The sequence below is a fragment of the Anarrhichthys ocellatus genome, unplaced genomic scaffold, assembly GCF_004355925.1.
Source record: "Anarrhichthys ocellatus isolate YVR2014 unplaced genomic scaffold, GSC_Weel_1.0 scaffold24, whole genome shotgun sequence".
In the NCBI taxonomy this organism is placed as follows: domain Eukaryota; kingdom Metazoa; phylum Chordata; class Actinopteri; order Perciformes; family Anarhichadidae; genus Anarrhichthys; species Anarrhichthys ocellatus.
In genome coordinates this window covers 11,946,363-11,953,568 of record NW_022280054.1, presented here as the reverse complement: position 1 = coordinate 11,953,568, position 7,206 = coordinate 11,946,363, and the positions used below count along the sequence as shown (strand labels likewise).

General features: G+C 42.2%; 1 protein-coding gene across 10 annotated transcripts in view; it reads left to right on the top strand.

Moving 5' to 3' along the window:
- LOC116390797 (chloride channel protein 2) overlaps nucleotides 1-7,206 on the top strand; it is a 140,320-nt gene that overhangs the window by 45,938 nt on the left and 87,176 nt on the right. The gene's annotated exons all lie outside the window — the stretch shown is intronic.

Below are 7,206 nucleotides of genomic sequence, written 5' to 3'. Positions count from 1 at the left end.
GTGTGTGTGTGTGTGTGTGTGTGTGTGTGTGTGTGTGTGTGTGTGTGAGAGATATCGGCTCTCCAGTCCCGTTCTTCTATATTTTAGGCTCTTGTTCCACCATTTGTGATCCCCACTATGGCTTTGCCTGATTTGTGTGTAGTTGGCATGGAACCACACGCAATGCCACACAAGAAAGCAAACACACACACACTCTTGTCTTTTCCAAGAGGTCCCACATTACCTTTGTACTACTGTATCCCTTTAGTTATTTCTGTGTGTGTGTGTTTCAGCAGAAAGAAATAGTAGCATTAAAGTGAAAATGTAATTTTCCTCGCTTCTTGTGTAAGGAAATATAAAAAGAAAACAGTGCAGTACTGTAGCTATCCATATTTATCTATGAATAAAAGAGAATACAAAAAAGAGTCGTTAATGTAAAGGGATCGAGATCATGTCCATATATTGTATGATAAGGCGTTAGTATAAAATTGAACAAGATGATGTTCATATTTCGTACGATAAATTAACTTAAGTTAACATGTCGTTAAGATAAAAATGATTAATCTTGTTGATAATTCACATAAGTAGATACAAATATCCATATGTACATTTATCGTACGATAAGTCGTAACGTAAAATTGATCGAGATAATTTGTACGATAAATGATTGATCATGTCCATATATCTTATGATAAGTCGATAACAGCGACGGGCCTGTTTGTCCCTTAACCATATCCAGCTGAGCTCTGTGATTGGCTCCCGGAGACAGTCAGGACCTTCGTGTGTATAGTGTTTCTCTGTCCTCTTTTCCTTAGCTTGTGTTCTCTCTCTGGACTGTTCCTATCAATAAAACATGGCTTCATTTTCTTATCGCCTGCTGTTGTTGTATTCTCATCCTTGTGCCGAGCTCAGAATCGGAAACTATGTTGTGTGTGAAATTCATGACCTTAGTCCTGGTGTACGGTACTTGAAAAGGATTTTACGATCCCCCCAAGTGTTGAGAAAATTCTATGACTTGCGAGTTTGTGAAACCTTTGCAAAAGCATCATAGTAAAGTTAGAAACACGGTTGTTTCTTTAAGTTCCTGAAAATGTCCCAAGTCCAAGAGCTTCATTATAGTCACTCGTTATCTCCTGGGTCATCTATCGGTCTATATGTCCATAAATGTACACGTTGAATATATTCAGTTGCTATCTCAAACTGGTGAGAAGTTCCTCCCTCCTCCAGCCTACCCTTTCAAGAACTTCTGCAAGACTCCATTGCATAACCAAACCAGGTCAAGGACACAGGTGGTACTTATCTCCCACCTTTATCTCGCCTGTTATTTAAGTCATTAAACAAGGTCACTCCACATTTGAGGCTTATTTATGGTTCTCGTCTTGGCAAAAACTGTCACTTGTTAATTGCAGATTTGTCAGTTAGTCATTGACCTGTGTTGCTCCTTCCATGTTACATATTTAAAGTGGAATTCTTGTCTCATGGCCTTGTAACAAGGAACATTTTTATGCATCTTGCTTCATAGTCCCTCCTGGGACTTCCAGCGACTGGTGCCCTTCATATCGATGCTGAATATTACTCATCACCCCCTTGCCCGCTCGCCTTTTGCCCCGGCGGCCGGGACAATGAGTGCGGGACAACCCGTTCATCTGGGATCAATTAACCCAGGCAGGCATGCTCAGCTGAACACCCTTTTCTGACTGAGCTCAACATAATGATAGGCTTTCAAGCAGTAATGCCTTTGTTCTGGATGGGTCAGTTTTGTTTTCTTCCTTTTGCTCAGATGCGAGTTCGACGGGGTTGCATCTGAGAAGGTCTATTTCTGCCCTCTTGTTTTCGGGTCTTTTTGAGTTTCCTTTGCATTTGAAGTCCTCCTTACTTAATTAAGACTTAGGGTTGGCGATCATGAATGCGGCGAAGAATGCCATGCAGAATGGCATCTTGGGTAAAACGGTGGTTGGCATTTGATGTCGGAAACCCCAAATCGCTCCCCAAATGCTTCCCTTCTTGATTTTTCCTCTGGTTCCCACAGTTTGTGTTCATTCCTTTCCTACTCCCACATTGGACTTGGAATTGTCGAGGTATTTTGAGGCTCGTCCGCAAATTCATCCTTTCTACCGAGCAGGGTTTGGTATGGAGGAATGGGTTCTGATTGGAACCAGATTCATCAAGTGTTTGGATTCTCTTCTCAGCTTTTTGATCTCGCTTGTCTATTCCTTAAAGTAAAGTTTGCTCCAACTGTGTTTTGGTTCTACGGGTCACAGACGTTTTGTACACCTGCCTTGTGTTGAGCTAGTCTCAAAAGTACGGCTGAACTTTGCACAAAGGCACCGATGATTGAGCAGAATGCAATCGTTGCATGAAATAACTTCATGCACGGGTGGAAGTCTGTCTAAGACGAGGATTTCATGCGGAATTGAATGTCACAAATTGGAAACAGGATTCAGTGAGAACCAGAATTGATGAGCACAATCCATAATATCTAAACTTTATCCAATACTGGGAATGGCCGCTGCTGACTCCAGCATTTTAAACTCAAGAGTTTTGTGCCAACTCATAACTCCCTGACAGACGCTGGGACAACCCTCCTTCCTTTGCTCGCTTGCCCCGTTCCGGAAAAGTCCATCATCTCTTTCCTGGTTCGGTTAAGCCCCCTGTTCCAAGCAGAGATCCTTTGATAAGCCTGAGTCAGTGGGGATCTTTTTTAACCGCTCTGCAGAGGTGAACACTCGGGTCAAGTGCTCATCTTAGAACGGCCCCTTATGTGGGGTTTTTTTTCTACACAAAGACAGAAATTTTTCATGAATGAACTTTCATAAAGAACGTTGGAGGCACATCGCTCACTTCTGATAAGCAGAAATCAACATTTTCACAATAAGAGACGAACTGAAGCGCTTGTATGATGCAGAACGACAAAGCATTTCAAGCTCAGCGGTCGGCTTCACGCAGCCTTTTTATGGCCAACGTGTGAAAGGCAGATGGTCACTTACTTTGCTTTCTAATATAAAATCTTGTCAGCCCAACTATGTTGCAGTAATCATAAGCATTCTCTAATGCTAACATGAGGCGAACACATCCCGTGTGATCTGTAAAGGCCCTGGTAAGCTTCAAATAAACAAGGTCGTACCAAGTGTTGTCTGAAGGCAGAAGTTTGGCCTAAAGCCTGCTGTCACAGAGAGGGGAGGGGTCGGGGGATGGAGAATGACTTGTGGAAAGACATTCATGTTGATTCATTGAATTATACACACAGTAAGAGACAGAAGTAGTTTAAAGAACGAAAATAGCCCTACATGGCCAATGAAAATGAATATTCCACTAATAATCCCGTTTACATGCAGCCGTGCAGATTCCAATTAACATTTAATGACCCCATGCCGCATCCTCACCACCGGGGCCAGTGAATCTCATGTTGACGCAATTCTCGACTGTTTGGCGGGTCGATGCCCTAACGTAAAAGTTGCCCCGCAGGATCCGCTTGTGCCGTTTTGCATCAAGTTTCTTTGCATCAAGTTTTCCATCAGGGGCTGACTAGTTGGACCGTGTGAACTCAGCCTCCCTCTTTCATTTCTATCAACCACCCTCTTGAAAAGGTCTGCGTTGAGATATTTGCGCTCATCCAAAAACCTGTTTATATCCGACTTCTTCCTAATGTTTAAAAGTAGGTTTGTTTCTCCTTCCGACCAGAAATGCAGGCTTTTCTTTTTGGACATCTCTACTTCAGATCTGCAAACTTTTGCCTAGTTGGTTTGTGTACAACAGAGCTGGTCGTAAACGGGAAAGAGGCAGTGTGTCTTAAAAGCCCCAATTGAGATGCATGTTCTTAATGAGCTGTATATGGCCAAAGAATGCTCCTAAACCCCGAATAATACCGGCATATCCCACATGTTTTAATCGGAAATATTGTTATATTCTGAAGAATAGTGGAATATGAGTATGCGTAGTTAATGTTAGCATTTAATAAAGTCACCATGTCAGAGCTGAAACCAGACTGCTGGGCTTTTATTGACCCTAATGTCACAATTGGCAAAAAAGAACGAATACCAAGCATGTGTGATACGGACCGTACTTGCACAACACAGGGTTGCGTTGCTCTCAAAAAACGTCAGCAGTCGACCTTTTCACAGCATGGCTGCGACGAGGCCTCGTCAAACATGTGTTCTGACAGTTTGACTTGTACCCATCCCTTCTGTGAATTAATACCCGACCTTTACTCGGGTAAATGTCCTAAATCCTCTGTTCTGACTGACAGTCCTGCAAATGAAAAACCTGTACCGCCGTCAGTCAACCTGCTGCGAACGTTGACCCCAATAAAACAGCAGTGAACTATGAGATTTATGGTTTCCACAAACTGTTTTTACGCGTGTGTGTTGGGCTAAAAATAGCCAGCAGTCCTCTTGTTTGTGTGCATGGCATCACTCACGGTTTAATCAAAACACTTGTCCATAGGGGCCACGGTCCAACTAAAGTATATGCCTGCTTCCAGCGTTTTTATCCTGACACGCACAGGAAAGTCGGTGACCCTGGACATGTGATTATTGAAACGGAAACAGCGGTGTACCTTTTTGCTTTGCTGTGTAAACACAACCATGCCGGGCTTTAAGTAAAAAGAAGAGCACCATTGTTGTGACATGGACATCGTACATGACAAGGTCATAGCCCAACCCCATTCATAGAGGGTCAAAGTCTCCGTTTATACCATGCAGCTTAGTACTGATTATCTCAGCTATTTTTAGATTTTGTCTTAGTTCTGAGGTCAGAAGTCCACACAAGTATTAGTCACATTTAGGCAACTTCTTCTCGGTTTGTCGTCCTTTTTTTAGTCGTCAAAAACAAAGAAAAGTTATTTACCTTGAATACATAGAACCAAGCACCAAGCATTCTATGAATCCTTCCATTTTCAGAGTTAAAGATTCAATGTTTTATTTTTAAGTCCTTTTTGTCGTTAACGATATTATACGATCAGTTTTTGTTTGAAGTCTGCTTATCTCGTCAACGTCTTGTGTTCGTCATAGAAGTAAAGCTGCTCACTAGTTTCTTCAACACAATTTGCTCACAATCGTCGTTATTCATTACATGCTAACATGCTAACAGTCAAAACTGAAGTAACGTTCTCAAAACTCTTCACACAGAAACAGAAGTTTGTTGACCAAACTCTGCATTTTGTGTAAATACAATATTAAAAAAAACAAAAAAAAAAAACGATTCATTCAATGATCACATTTTCCAAAGATCCATGAACTCTGTTCTAGTTCGTACTCCACCAACCGCAAACCACTTTATATTTGCAGCACATTTTTCAATTGTCAACACACACGGTTTTCAAAACCGAATGATGGTAAATGTCATGCATTTCTGCAGTTTCTGTATTGAAATAAAATTAACTAATAATCGTTCCACAGCTGATTAAAACCTCAGCTGAAAGCCTACCCAGGGTTCCTGTTGTTAGTCTCGTTACCAAACGGACGGCTTTACAATGATTTAGTTTGAAAACATGAATCAAGGAGGACAGGTTGGTCGGGACAGACGAGTGGAAGGGAGAGAGACTGTGTGGAGGACAAAAGAGAGGAAGACCAAGAGCGGTGGTCTCTGATGAGATAAGAGACACAATGATTGAGCTTGTTGTAAACCACGGACTCCTTTTGAGAGAAGTGGAATTTCAGGAATTTTGTCTTTTGTTTCAAGTAAATCACTATATGAAAAGATATAGAAAAAATAAAGGATACTGTTGCAAATTAATGCATTTCGGATTAATTATTGTTACGTCTACTTTAGTACAGTCATTAAAGTAAAAAGGTGTTATTCCTCTTCTATAGTGAAATACTGATGTATGTGAAACTCGGGTGACAAACTCCGGTTCTGCAGAGTGAAGCCGATGCGTAAGTTTGTTAAAACCTGCATTCTCTCTAGTGTCCACCAGGGGGCGACTCCTCTGATTGTATAGAAGTCTATGAGAAAATGACTCTAAAGAAAAGATTTGGAAGCTTGTGCGTCATAAGATTTATAAATGAGAAAACATCGTCGCTGAGACGTGTAAGTGCAGCTAAAACATTACTGCCTATTCTTCTCCCCGTGTCCCCTTCAGCTGCACCACAGGGTCACGGCTGTAATCTAGTTCAGATATACTGTTTTTAGAAATGTGTCTGCAGACAAAGGAGGTGCAGAACAGTGTGAGCTGAAACAGACCCTCAGGCTGCAGGAGGCTCTGCGGTTACTTGGTTGTTTTTAATACTAATAGCCAACTTTTGGGCATCAGCAAATTCAAAATCAGCCTCGCTGACCCCGATTGACCCGGTGAGGCGGGTTTGCTGTCTCGTTAAAGGCAACCAAGAGGAAATCGGTATCGCCCCCCCACCTTTCCTGTCCACCACCCAGGAGCATCATGGGAAACGGGGGAGCCGGTGTCTGGGCAGCGTACAAAACTTCCTGTCTCATGTATCGCTGACTTGACGTATTTTTGTGTGTGTGTGTGTGTGTGTGTGTGTGTGTGTGTGTTTTAAGAATATGTATGTTTGTGAGAATTGGGGTTGTTATGTCACAGTTAAGTGTGTGTGTGTGTGTGTGTGTGCGTTTGTGTGTGTTTCTTTTTCAATTTATTCTCTTACTGACCTCTGACCTTTAGGATTGTCCAGAAGTCCTCCCAGGCGGCAACCTCCGGTTCTGCCGAGTGAAGTCGGTGCAGAAGTGTCTTCAAGCTGCATTCTCTCTAGTGTCCACCAGGGGGCGACTCCTCTGGTTGTATAGAAGTCTATGAGAAAATGACTCTACTTCTCTCTTGATTTATTACCTCAGTAAACATTGTAAACATGAGTTTATGGTCTCAATCTCTAGTTTCAAGTCTTCTTCAATACAGCATGATGTTCATTTAGTACATTATGGTCCATTTAGAGTCAAACAGACCATAAAGCAGGGGATGCTTTAGGGCGGGGCTACAAGGTGATTGACAGGTCTCTACCAGAGATGCGGTGTCTCTACGTCACTCCTCCACAGTCCAAATATGGTCACTTCCTGTTCATTGGTTGCAAAAAAACAAGATGGTGACTGCAAAATTGCCAAACTCAAAGCTTCGAAACATCCACAAACCAACGGGTGACGTCATGATGACTATGTCCACTTCTTATATAAAGTGTATTTGATTAGAGAAGAAGCTGCAGAACCAGTGATATGTTTGATGCACTTTTTGGAAGTGTGTGTGTGTGTGTGTGTGTGTGTGTGTGTGTGTGTGTGTGTGTG